General features: G+C 36.8%; 1 non-coding gene across 1 annotated transcript; it reads left to right on the forward strand.

Annotated features, from left to right (window-relative positions):
• Nucleotides 1-9,912: 9,912 nt before the first annotated feature.
• On the forward strand, nucleotides 9,913-10,020 carry LOC112861824 (U6 spliceosomal RNA). The gene has a single exon (XR_003223714.1). It is a non-coding gene; the product is annotated as a U6 spliceosomal RNA (small nuclear RNA).
• Nucleotides 10,021-13,800: the final 3,780 nt, after the last annotated feature.

The raw sequence follows: 13,800 nt of genomic DNA on the forward strand, positions 1-13,800 counted from the left end.
CCAAAGCAGGCTCCAGGTGCTGAGCCCAATGCGGGGCTCAGCCTCATGAATTGTGAGATCATGACCTGAACCGAAGTCGGATGCTTAACCCACTGAGCCACCCAGGCGCCCCACAAACATCTTCTTTATCCCGTTTCACTGTTAATGCTTCAATTCATGCCTTCATCTTTTTTTACTTCTCCCCCTTCAGTAGCCCCCTGCTGGGCTGGATGGTCTCACTCTCACCAGCCTTGCTTGTGTGAAACTCAAATGCTTCCATGATGAATCTGATTATATCACTCCCGGAATTAAAGTTCTTAATGGTGCCTACTTCCCACAGAATAAAATTAAAATATCTTTGCTCCTGCTGATCTTATTGGTTTTGGAGTAGTAGCTCAATAAATATTTATAGTATTTGAATCCCATCTTTCCTTCTTGGAATTTTATTTCTCCCAGTCTTCACCTACTCCAAATTTTAGACATTCCTGATCTTCATATTCAAAATCAGCTTCTTCTAAAAGCTTTCCCTGATGGCTCCAACTCTGAAGGCACTCTGCTAGCCTCTATCAAATGGGTTTATAATACACTCTTCTGTTCTATTTCCAAGGATCATTGTGAGGCTGATATGACCTAACGTGTGAGTGCACTTGGTAAATTATAAACCATGTGTAAATATAAAGCATTACTATTATTAGACAATGTTTCCTTACTTCCAAGGAAACCCTCATTAGTGAATAAACTGTTAGGTTAAGTACAGTGAGCCTGTATGAACATGGGAAATGGGAATATTTTTCTCCATGTGGACATGCAGTAGGAAGAGAGCTGGCCTGTTGACTGATAAAGATCCATGTGTCCTAAACTCGAAGAGGGAAACTGAGCATGCTGAATCAAATACAGTGGTCGTCAGTCTGCACTAGCCACGTGGGTTTCTTTAGGCCAGTGTATGTGCGTCTAGCTACTCAAAGTGTGGTCCTTAGACCAGCTGCATTGGCATTACCTGGGAGCTTGTTAGAGCTTATTACCTTCCAGTCTGTCTTTGTATTTTGACAAGATCTGCTGCTTCAGTGTTCGACTTGATAAAGCCCAAGTGAGAGTAAGACAAGTATTCCTCCTGAAATGCCCAATTTGTATACAGAGGTAAAATGACTTTGACCTATGTGCTTTCTTCTTTTCTATCTTGTATGTGTTTTGGGGGAGGGATGGGGGGAACACACTGTTAGGTAAGTTCCCAATGAAGTTTCTGATATATGGCAAATATTTGTTTTTTATTTTATTTTATTTTATTTTATTTTATTTTATTTTATTTTATTTTATTTTATTTTATTTTATTAACTGTAGTAAGAACACTTAACATGACATCTACCCTCCTAACAAAATTTTAAGTGTACTATACAATATTGTTAGCTCTAGACCCAATGTTGTACAGCAGATCTCCTAGAACTTATTCCTGTTGCATAACTGAAACTTTATACCCGTTGAAGAATGACTTCCCATTGTCTCCTCCATCCAGCCCCTGGAAACTACCATTTTACTATCTGCTTCTATGAATTTGACTATTTATTTATTTTTAATTAATTAATTAGAGAGAGAGAGTGAGAGAGAGAGAATGCATTCGAGCAGGGGAGAGGGGCAGAGAGAGAGAGAGAGAGAGAGAAAGAGAGAGAATCACAAGTGGATTCCACACTTAGCACGGAGCCTGACACAGGGCTTGATCCCACAACCCTGGGATCGTGACCTGAGCTGAAATCAAGAGTCAGATGCTCAAGACTGACCCAGGCGTCTGAGTTTGACTATTTTAGATACCTATTATAAGTGACTGGTTTATGTCACTTAGCATCACAGCCTCCAGGTTCAGCCATGTTCTATCATATAACAGGATTTTCATTTTTACAGGCTGAATAACATCCCACTGTATGTATATACCATGTTTTCTTTGTCCATTTATCCGTCCTTGGATACTTAGGTTGTTTCTGTATCTTGGCTACTGTGACTAATGCTGCAGTGAACACGAGAGTTCAAATATCTCTTTAAGATCCTGATAACGGACCTCCTGGGTGGCTCAGTCGGTTAAGTGGCCAACTTCAGCTCAGGTCATGATCTCATAGTTCGTGGATTCGCACCCCGTGTTGGGCTCTGTGCTGACAGCTCGGGAGCCTGGAGCCTGCTTTGGATTCTGCGTCTCCCTCTTTCTCTGCCCCCCACCTCCATTTGTGTTCTCACTTTCTCTATCTCAAAAATAAATAAATAAACATGAAAAAAAAGATCCTGATACCAATTTTGGGGACATATACCCAAAGTGGGATTGCTGGATCATATGTTAGTCCTATTTTCAGTTTTTTGAGGAATCTCCATACTATTTTCCATAGCAACTACACTATTTTACCTTCCTACCAATAGCACACAAGGGTTTTCTTGTGTAGTTTCTTATGATCCTTTTTACTTCTCTGGTGTCAGGTATAATATTTCCTTTTTCATTTATGATATTATTTATTTGACTCTCCTCTCTCTTTTTTTTCTTAGTCTAGCTAAAGTTTCATCTGTTTTGTTATTTTTTTTAAGAGCAACTGAATTTTGTTGATTTTGTCTATTTGTTTTTCTTCTGTTCTCTATTTCATTGATTTCTTCTCTAATTTCTATTATTTACTCCTTCTGCTAACTTTGGGCTTTGTTTTTTCTTCTTTTTCTAGTTCCTTGGGGTTTAAGGTTGGGTTTTGTTTTTCAGTCTGTCTTTGTTTGTAATGTAGGTGATTATCGCTATAAACTTTCCTGCTAGTTCTTATTCTGCTGCATCCCATAAGTTTTTGTATGCTGCACTTTCATTTTCAATTGTCTCAAGTAATTTTCTGGTTTTCGTTTTGATGTCTCCTTTGGCCCAATGGTTGTTCAAGAGTGTGTTATTTAATTTCCACTTTCATTTGTGAATTTTCTAGTTTTCCTTCTGTTATTGATTTCTAGTTTCCTTCTGTTGTGTTTTGGAAAAGATACTTGATGCCATTTCAATATTCTTAACATTGAAACTAAAACTAGTTTTGTGACCTAACATGGGCTCTTTCTTGGGAAATGTTCCACGTGTGCTTGAAGAGAATGTGTATTTTACTGCTGTTGAGTGGAATGTTCTGTGTATTTCTGTTAGGCTTATTTGGTCTGTAGTGTTGTCTAATCCTCTGTTCCCTTATTGCTCTTCTGCCTGGATATCCTATCCATTACTGAAAGTGGGTTATTGATGTCTTTTACTATTATTATGTTATTGTCTATTTCTCCCTTCAGATCTGTCAATGTTTGCTTTATATACTTAGGTGCTCTGTTGTCAAGTGCATATATAATTTTGTTATATCTTCTTGATGAATTGATCCTTTTGCCATTACATAATGTCCTTCTCTGTGTTTAGTGACAGTTTTTTACTTAAAGTTTGTTTTGTCTGATGTAAGTATGGCCATGTCTGTGGGTTTTGTTTAGTTTTGTTTAGTTTTGTTTTTACCATTTGTGTGGAATATCTTCACCTCTTCACTTTTAGCCTATTTGCCCTTAAATCTAAAACGAGTCTATTATAGATAGCATATAGTAGGTTCTTTTTAAAAATTAATTCAGCCATTCTTTTGACTGGGGAGTTTAATCCATTTATGTTGAAGGAATTATTGATATGAAAGGATTTACTACTGACATTATGCTAATTGTTTTTTGTCTGTCTTGTAGTTCTTTTGTTCCTCATTTCCTCTCACTTTCTTCTTTTTGTATCGTGTTGATTTTTTTTTAGTAATATGCTTTAATTTGTTTTTCTTTGTTTATTTTTTATGGGTATTTTCTTTTTGGTAACCATGAAGCTTATATAAGACATTTTATACTTATGAGTTAATTTTGAGCTAATAACAACATTATTTCTATAGTATATAAAAATTCTACACTTTGACCTCTCCCCCATATGCTATCAATGTGACAATTTACATCTTTTTATATTGCGTTTCATGATCAAATATCTGTAGGTATATAATTATAGTTATTCATGATACTACCTCTAAACTTTTATATTAAAATAAAAATGATTTACATGCCACCGTTACAGTAGTACAGGATTGTGTATTTACCTTATCTTTACTTTTACCAGTGAGTTTTATACTTCCATATGCTTTCTTATTGTTGTTTTGTGCCCTTTCATTTAAACTTGAGGAACTCACTTTAACACTGTGCAAATTGCTAACCCTTTGATTTGATTTAATTTAATTGATTTAATTTAGTTTAATTATTGAGGTGAACATAAAATTAACTATCTTAGTGTACAATACAGTGGCATTTATTTTATTCACAATGTTGTGTGCTGTACAACCATCACCTGTATCTAGGTGATTCCAAAACCTTTTTATCACCCCCTAAGAAGAGCCCATATACCCCCACTGAGCAGTCATTCCTTGTCCTTCTCCTCCCAGTCCTTGACAACCAATCTGCTTTCTGTTTCTATGGATGTACTTATTCTGGTTATTTCATATTAATGGAATTTATACAGTATGTAACTTTTTGTGTCTGGCTTCTTTCGCATAGCACATTCTTTTTTTTTTTTTTTTTTTTTTTTTTTTTAGGTTTATCCATGTCATAGTGTGTATTAATAGCTCCTTCCTTTTTTGTGGCTAAATAATACTCTATGTTAAAGATATACATACATTTTATTTATCCATTCATTCGTTGATGGCCATTTGGGGGGTGTTCAACTTTTGGCTATTGTGAATAAATTGCTTCGCCTTTTGCCTTTACTTTCCTCATCTGTGAAGTAGGGATAATAATTCATTACTCAGGGTCATTGTGAAGACTGGAACTAATACAGATCATATGTCTGGCTCACTAAATAAAAGCTATCAGAATCATTTTTGTGTATGTGAGACTAGAGAGAAAGAGCTCTTAAAATACAGGCCTTCGGGGGCACCTGGGTGGCGCAGTCGGTTGAGCGTCCGACTTCAACCAGGTCACGATCTCGCGGTCCGTGAGTTCGAGCCCCGCGTCAGGCTCTGGGCTGATGGCTCAGAGCCTGGAGACTGTTTCCGATTCTGTGTCTCCCTCTCTCTCTGCCCCTCCCCCATTCATGCTCTGTCTCTCTCTGTCCCAAAAATAAATAAAAACGTTGAAAAAAAAATTAAAAAAAAAAAATACAGGCCTTCGGTTGGGTTTGCAAATAAGATGAACATTCTTACTTTTTTTAGCCACTGAGGATTTATCAGTTCCTCTCATCTTGCCCCATCTTTCTGTCCATTTTTGGGTGACAAACCTCATTTTCAGGTCTCCTTACTGTTGAGATTATTCATCTTTTTGTTACTATCTTTACCTATGTGCTTTCTTTTTTTACTCCTAGTTTCATTCATTCATTTTTTTTTTTAATGTTATTTATTTTTGACAGAGAGAGAGAGAGAAGAGTGCCAGCAACCAGAGGAGGGGCAGAGAGAGGGAGACCGAGAATCTGAGGCAGGATCTGTGCTGATAGCAGAGAACCCGATGTGGGGGAGCTCAAACTCACCAACTCTGAGATCATGACCTGAGCTGAAGTCGGAGGCTTAACTGACTGAGTCACCCAGGCACCCATGTTCATTCATTTTTTTCATTCATTCATTAATTCATCCATCCATCGACCATTACCAGTTTCAGTTTTATATGCTGGATTATAGCAGGAAAAAAATTAGACTCAGTCTGAGATGTTTTCCCTGGCATTATAGTCTGGAGCTTGGGGGAGAAGAGACTAAAAACAAACAAATAAACCACATGTTAGGTAGTGGTATATGCTAAGAGGTAAAACAGACAAGTGAGAGAGGGAGAGTTTGAATTTAGTCAGAGAGTCAAGATGAGCCCCTTCGAAAACACAATTTGAGCAGAGTTCTGAACGAGGACTATGCAGTGCCTTTCTGAAGTTAAGTTTCCTCTTGGGAGGGAAGAGGGAAACCACTGAGGCCTTGAGTAGCATGACATGAGCTGACTTTCATGCTAAATAGATAGTCCTGCTGTTGCCATAGGATAATACTATTGATAATTGTTATTTCTGTGTTCTTCCTTGGTTTCTTTCTCTGAGATTTTGCTTCACATGTCCTTCCTAAGCGTTCACTTTTTTGATGAAATCTTTCAGAGTCAGCTTTATAAACTGAGCCCACCCCTTTCTCCTTATTCCACTTCTCAGCTCTTTGGGGAAGAAGGAAAACAAAACACAAAGGAAGCTTTCAGCAGTGAATTTTCACCATCTCAACAGCCTCAGGTGACAAGCATCTGTGGCTGGAGGCCACTGTTTCCTTCCTGGTTTGAAGTGAAAACTTCCCTGATCTTCATCTTCACTGAGGCCCAAGGTGTGGGAATTAGGGAGAATCTTAGAAGTCTTTTCTAGAGCAAGGCTACCTTTTTGTCTTTGCCAATGTGCATTTTTCTGACTAAATTTAGAAATAGGGAAGGTTATTTTTGGTAAGAGAAGTGAAAACTCAAAGGATTTCCCCAGTTCTTCTGGGGATTGGGGTTTGGGAATTCTATATCCAGTTCTCCCTCCCTCAATCCCCCCTACTTTCTCCCCAGGGCATTCTATCCACACTCAGGGTAATGTAACATGGTGAAAAGAGCATTGGACTGGGAACCAGAAGGCCTGAGTCTTAGTCTGGACTCTTCCTAACTAACCCTGGGTTTGTTAGTGGATAGGTATGTTAAAATAAAAAACAAATAGATACTTGCCTTGAAAATTCCTTGAGCAGACAAAACCAGTTAAGTCATACAAACAAAACTGAATTTAGCTTTTATTTGACCTGGGTCACTCTTCGCTTGTGTCTCTAAAAATCATAAGTAAATTTAAACTGTTTCTCAAGGTTCATATGAGATAACCATTGATCAATTCCTCATTCTTTAAGAAAATTCTAGTATTATAACCAATCACTGCAAATTATAAAATCACTGCTTTCTCATGATATAAGCTGCTTTATAACAATATACCCTTGAGCCTCCTCCCGTGTTCTGGTTTGAGTGTTCCTGGTTTGCAAATTTTCTTTTTGGTATGTGCACAATTAACAGTGGTTCATTGGTTTTACTTCTGTTATTTCTGAACTTTTGACAGGTGGTAGAACCGAATGATAGTGAATAATATAAGCTCTGGAGTCAAACTAGCAAGTTTGAGTGTCTGGGTCCACTTCTTATTGATTATGTGTAATTAGGCAAATTATTTAACTTCTTTGTTTCATATTGTCCCCATCTATAGAATAGGAATAGTAATTGTACCTACCTCATAGGACTGCTTGAGTATTAAAGAAGGTAATTGAAGTAAAAACACTTAGAGGAGCATTAGGTGTGCAGTAACATTTATGATTAGCATAATTTTTGACAAGTCAATCATCTAAGTTGTGTTCAAGTGCTTGTAACCATATGTGGAATGTCCTATAGATCTGATGATGCTTGGTGGAGGAAAAACGAGGCAGGTGGGTTGGTTTTATTCAGTCATATAAAGGATTGTCACATGAAAGAGATACTTCTTCTGCGTTGCTTAGAAAGTTCTTTGGAATTTAATTCAAAGTAATGGAGGACTTTTAATATGATCAATGGGGCCTGAGAATTGGAATGATCATTTTGCAAAGCGGTGAGGAGTCCATCACCAAAAGAGTTTAAGCAAAGATGAGTCCTCTGTTTGGATTAGCATAGAAGGAATTTCCTTCTCTAAAATGTGAGCGTAAAAGAGTAGTTCTTTCTTCCCATAACAACCCAAAAATTATTTCTCAACCTCCTTTATTCTCTCACTGTTCTTTTGACCCTTCCTCCTCCTTGAGAGAATGGATGAGTGTTTACCAAACAGGTATGATGGTGTCAGTGGCAGTCAAGGCTGATAGGCCCATTTTTTTAGATGAGAACATTAATGCCAAAGGACAATTGCATCGCTCATAAGCCGCCAATTAAAAGGATTAGAAAATGTGAAAGCTCCCAGGGCACCCCTGAATCCTGGCAATAAGATGTAATTAATAATAGGAAGCCATGCAAGTCAATATAAAAAGCTTACTTTAGTTTTTCTTTTTAGAAAGCCTACTTAAAAAAAAAACAAACCATACATGAGTGTTGGTAGGAGTTTTAAAATGTTCACACACAACCTCTGACACCTCTTTCAGCTTCTTTTCCTGCTATTACCACATTTTCCTGACTTTAAATAACATGGTATACTTTTGAATCAGGTTTCCTGATGTTATAACCCTCAATTGGTAATATATGGTTGAAAAACAAAATGGTGAAGTTAAAAGTGTCTTCTTAGAGGTGCCTCTTCTGTCTGTGACCTCTCCCATGAATCTCCTGTCTTTTCCTGCTGTCATTCCTCTGGTTGTCTTAGTCAGTTAGGGCAGCTGTAAAAGAATGTCATAGACTGGGTGGCTTAAACAGCGATTTATTTCTCCTGGTTCTGGACGTCTGAGACAGGGCATCAACATGGTCGGGTTCTGGTGAGAGCTCTCCTCCTTGTTCATAGATGGCTGCCTTCTTGCTGTATCCCTACATGGCAGAAAGAGTGCTGGCTCCCTTCATCTCATTATAAGGGCACTAATCTCATCATTGAATACACTCTGATGACCTCATTTTAACCTACTTACCTCCCAAAGGCCCACCTCCAGATACCATCACATTGGAAGTTAAGGCTTCAACATACGTATTTGGGGTGATACAGACATTTAGCTTATTGCACTGGTCTACTTACTCTTGCTTTAGGGCCTTTACACTTGTTGTCCCCCTTGTCTGAAACATTCTCTCTTTTCCATATCCACATATCTTTCTCCCTTACCGCCTTTAGGCTTTTCTTCAAATATCACTTATTTCTTATCAGTGAGGCCTTCCCAGATTACCCCATTTAAAATTACCCTCTATCACCCTCTAACCTCTTTTCTTATTTATTTCTTATAATAGCACGTATCATCTTCTTTCACAGTTTGAGTTACCCCAGAAGTAGACTTTGTGCCAAGAATTCAAGTAGAAGTGGTTTCTTGGGATATGCTCCAGTTACCCCACACAAGTGGAGAAGAAGCTGGGGTACTTTTATACTGACTTCCATTAGTCATTGGCTGTAGGCTTCTTGGGAATGGGGGGTTAATTTCTGCTTCTACCCAAGGTACGCAAATAAGCCTTCTGTGACTTTGGAAAAAGTCTCAAAGCGAAACATGCAGATCTTGGCTCTTGGAATAAGAACAAGCACACCGGGGCGCCTGGGTGGCGCAGTCAGTTAAGTGTCCGACTTCAGCCAGGTCACGATCTCGCGGTCCGTGAGTTCGAGCCCCGCGTCAGGCTCTGGGCTGATGGCTCAGAGCCTGGAGCCTGCTTCTGATTCTGTGTCTCCTTCTCTCTCTGCCCCTCCCCCCTTCATGCTCTGTCTCTCTCTGTCTCAAAAATAAATAAAAAGTTTAAAAAAAAAAAAATTAAAAAAAAAAAAAAAAGAACAAGCACACCAAAATAATGATATGATATGATACGATATTCCAGGTTCTGGGTGGGGCATCAATAACATCTGCTACCGCATCTGGCATACCTTATAGTTTATGGAGATATATCATACATGTCACATATTACATGTATATACAATCCCACTCCTAGGTCGTGAGCTCTATAAGGGCAAGAATTTTTGTCTATTTAATTCTCTGCTGAACTTAGAACAATACCTGGCAACCTGGCACATGTTGGTGTTGCATAAATATTTGTTGAATGAATTAATGATCTAGATCAGAGATTTTAAGCTATGGGTTGTAACTCGCTTAGCATGTCATGAAATTAATTTAATGAGTCACCACCAGCAATAAAGACAGAGAAAAGAAGAAGTATATTGCAGGTAGTAAGGGTAAATACTGTTTCATAAAATGTTGCACTTCAGTTATTTAATGTACATATTATAATTTTTAAATTTAAATATATAAATTAAATTTATATTGGGTCCTATAATAAAATGTACTTTTCACTCTGGGTTGTCATTTTGACAATCACTGATCAATTTCTCACTTTGGCATTGGAATGATACAGAGAAGATTAGCATGACTGTTGCACAAGGATCACATGCAAATTCATGAAGGGCTTCCTACTTTTAGAATGCATTTGAATTTAAATGACTGTCAGCTTAAAATAGACTTCCATACGTATAGGTCAATATATATGAACCTCATAATAACCACAAACCAAAAATCTATAATGAAGACACAAAAAATAAAGACAAAGGAACTTATACATAACACTAAAGAAAACCATCAAACCACAAGGGAAGGAACCAAGAGAAGAAGGAAGGAACAAAGAACCACAAAAACAACCAAAAAACAATGAACACAATGACAATAAATGTATACCTATAGATAATTCTTTTAAATCTAAATGAACTAAATGCTGCAATCAAAAGGCATAGGATGGCTGAATGGATTAAAAAAACTCAGGCCCATCTCTATGCTGCCTATAACAGACTCACTTCAGATCTAGGGACACACATAGACTGAAAGTGAAGGGGGAAAAGAATATCCCATACAAATGGAAACAAAAATTAACCTGAAGTAGCAATATTCATATTAAATAATATCAGACTTTAAAACAAAGACTGTAACAAGACAAAGAAGATATATTACATAATGATAAAGGAGTCAATCCAAGAGGAGGATATAACATTCATATAAATTTATACATTCAAATTAGGAAATATAGCATTTGTACATATTTGTACTCCCCAACTAAGAGCACTGAAATATATAAAGCAGATATTAACAGACATAAAGGGAGAAATTGCCTGTAATACAATAATATTGGGGAACTTAAATACTATACTTACATCAATGGATAGATTATTCAGATGGAAAATTAATAAGGAAACATTGGCTTTAAATGATGCATTAAACTATATGAACTTAATGTATGCAGAAGACTTCATCCAAAAACTGCAAAACACATGTTCTTTTCATGTGCACATGAACTATTCTCCAGGACAGATCACACATTAGACCACAGAACAAGTCTCAATAAACACACGAGGACTGAAATCATATCAAGCATTTTCTCTGGCCACAGTGGTATGAAACTAGAAATCAATTACAAGATGAAAACTAGAAAAAACCCAAACATGTGGAGCCTAAACAACATGCCTCTAAACAAACAATGGGTCAATGAAGAAATCAAAGAACAAAACAAAAAATACCTTGAAACAAATGAAAATGGAAACACAATTTTCCAAAACCTATGGGATACAGCAAAAACACTTTTAAGAGCAAAGGTCATAGTGATATAGGCCCATGTCAAGAAACATGAAAAATCTCAAATAATATAACTTTATACCTAAAAGAACTAAACAAAAACAAAAACAAAGAAACAAGGCCCAAAGTTAGTAGAAGGAAGAAAATAATAAAGATCATAGCAGAAATAAATGAAATAGAGGCTAAAAAATTTTAAAAAATCAATGAAACTAAAAACAGTCCTTTGAAAAGTTAAAAAGACAATGATGAACCTTTAGCCAGCCTTATCAAGAAAAGAAAGCAAAAGGTCCCAAATAAATAAAATAAAAAATGAAAGAGAAGTTACAACAGATACTTCAGAAAAAAAAAAATCACAAGAGATTACTATGAACAATTATATACCAACAAATCGCGAGGCTTAGAAGAAATGGATAAATTCCTAGAGACACACAACTTTCCAAGACTGAATTACAAAGAAACAGGAAATCTGAAAACACTGATTACAAGCAATGAAATTGAAATATCAATTTAAAAACTTCTCGAAAACCAAAAGCCCAGGACCAGATAGTATTATAGATGAATTCACCAAACATTTAAAGTGGTTAGTACCTGTGCTTCTCGAATTATTTCAAAATATTGAAGAGGAAGGAGCACTTCTAAACTCATTTCATGAGACAAGTTTTATCCTGATATCAAAACCAGACAAAGACACAACAACAAAAAAGAAAATTACAGGCCACTATCCCTAATGAATATGGATGCAAAAATCCTCAACAAAATATTAGTAATTCAACAATACGTTAAAAGGATCACACACTACAAGCACGTGGGATTTATTGAAGCAATTCAAGAGTGATTCAACATCTGTAACTTAATCAACATGACATACCACATCAACAAAATAAAGAATAAAAAAGCACATGATTATCCTAATAGATGCAGAAAAAGCATTGGACAAAATTTATCACCCATTTATGATAAAAAACTCTCAACAAAGTGGGTATAGAAGGATGTAGGGACGCCTGGGTGGCTCAGCCAGTTAAACGTCTGACTCTTGATTTCGGCTCAGGTCATGATCTTGTGGTTGGTGAGTTTGAGCCCCACATCGGGCTTTGAGCTGACAGTGCGGAGGCTGCTTGGGATTCTCTCTCTCCCAGTCTCTCTTCCCCTCCCCACTCGTCCCCCCGCCCCCAGATAAATAAATAAATAAATAAATAAATAAATAAATAAACTTAAAAAAAAAAGAATGTACCTCAAAATAAAGGCCACATAGACAAACTCACAGCTAATATCATCCTCAATGGTGAAAAGCTGAAAGCTTTTCCTCTAAGATCAGGAGCAAGACAAGGGTGCCCACTCTTGCCACTTTTATTCAACATTGTTTGGGCATTTTGGTCACAAGATTTAGGCAAGAAATAGAAGGTATCAAAGTTGGAAAGGCAGAAGTATAACTTTCACTGTTTGCAGATGGGATGATACTTTGTAGAAAACCCTGAAGACTCCACCAAAAAACCGCTAGAGCTGATACACAAACTCAGTGAAGTCACAGGATACAAACTTAACGTACAGAAATTGGTTGTGTTGCTACACACTAATAATGAGCTATCAGAAAGAGAAATGAAGAAAATAATTGTATCAAGTTGAAAAATGGGCAGAAGACATGAATAGACATTTTTCCAAAGAACAAATATAGATGGCTAACAGACACATGAAAAGTTGCTCAACATCACTCATCATCAGGGAAATACAAATCAAAACTACAATAAGATATCACCTCATATTTGTCAGAGTGGCTAGAAGTAATAACACAAGAAACAACCGATGTTGGTGAAGATGCAGAGAAAAGGAAACCCTCTTACACTCTTGGTGGGAATGCAAACTTGTGCAGCCACTCTGGAAAACAGAATGGAAGTTCCTCAGAAAGTTAAAAATAGAACTACCCCATGACCCAGAAATTGCCCTACTAGATAGATATTTACTCAAATAATACAAAAGCGCTGATTCAAAGGGACACATGCCCTGATGTTTATAGCAACGTTATCTACAATAGCCAAATTATGGAAACAGCCCAAGTGTCTACTGACTAAAGAATGGATAAAGAAGATGTGATATCTATATCTGTATCTGTGTCTATATCTGTATCTGTATCTCTCTCTCTCTCTCTCTCTCTCTCTCTCTCTCTCTCTCTATATATATATATATATATATATATATATATATATATATATATATCTCCATGGATATATATCCATATATAATATGGAATATACTATATGTGTGGAATTCAATTCAAGAAACAAAACAAATGAACATAGGGGAAAAATAGAGAGAGGCAAACTGTAAAACAGACTCTTAACTGTAGAGAATGAATTGAGGTTTCCTGGAGGGAAGGTGGGTGTGGGATGGGTTAAATGGGTAATGGCCATTAAGGAGGGCTCTTGTGATGAGCACTGGGTGTTGTATGTGAGTGATGAATCACTAAATCCTATACTGAAACTAATATTATACTGTATGTTAGCTAACTAGAATTTAAATAAAAACTTGGAAGGAAAAAAAAGAATAAAATAGGAATAAATTTAAGCAAGGAGGTGAAAGGCCTGTACTTTGAAAGCTATGACATTGATTAAAGAAACTGAAGACAAATTCTTCAATTAACAAA

Source organism: Puma concolor, chromosome A1 (assembly GCF_028749965.1).
Source record: "Puma concolor isolate L17-30 chromosome A1, mPumCon1.1.hap2, whole genome shotgun sequence".
In the NCBI taxonomy this organism is placed as follows: Eukaryota; Metazoa; Chordata; class Mammalia; order Carnivora; family Felidae; genus Puma; species Puma concolor.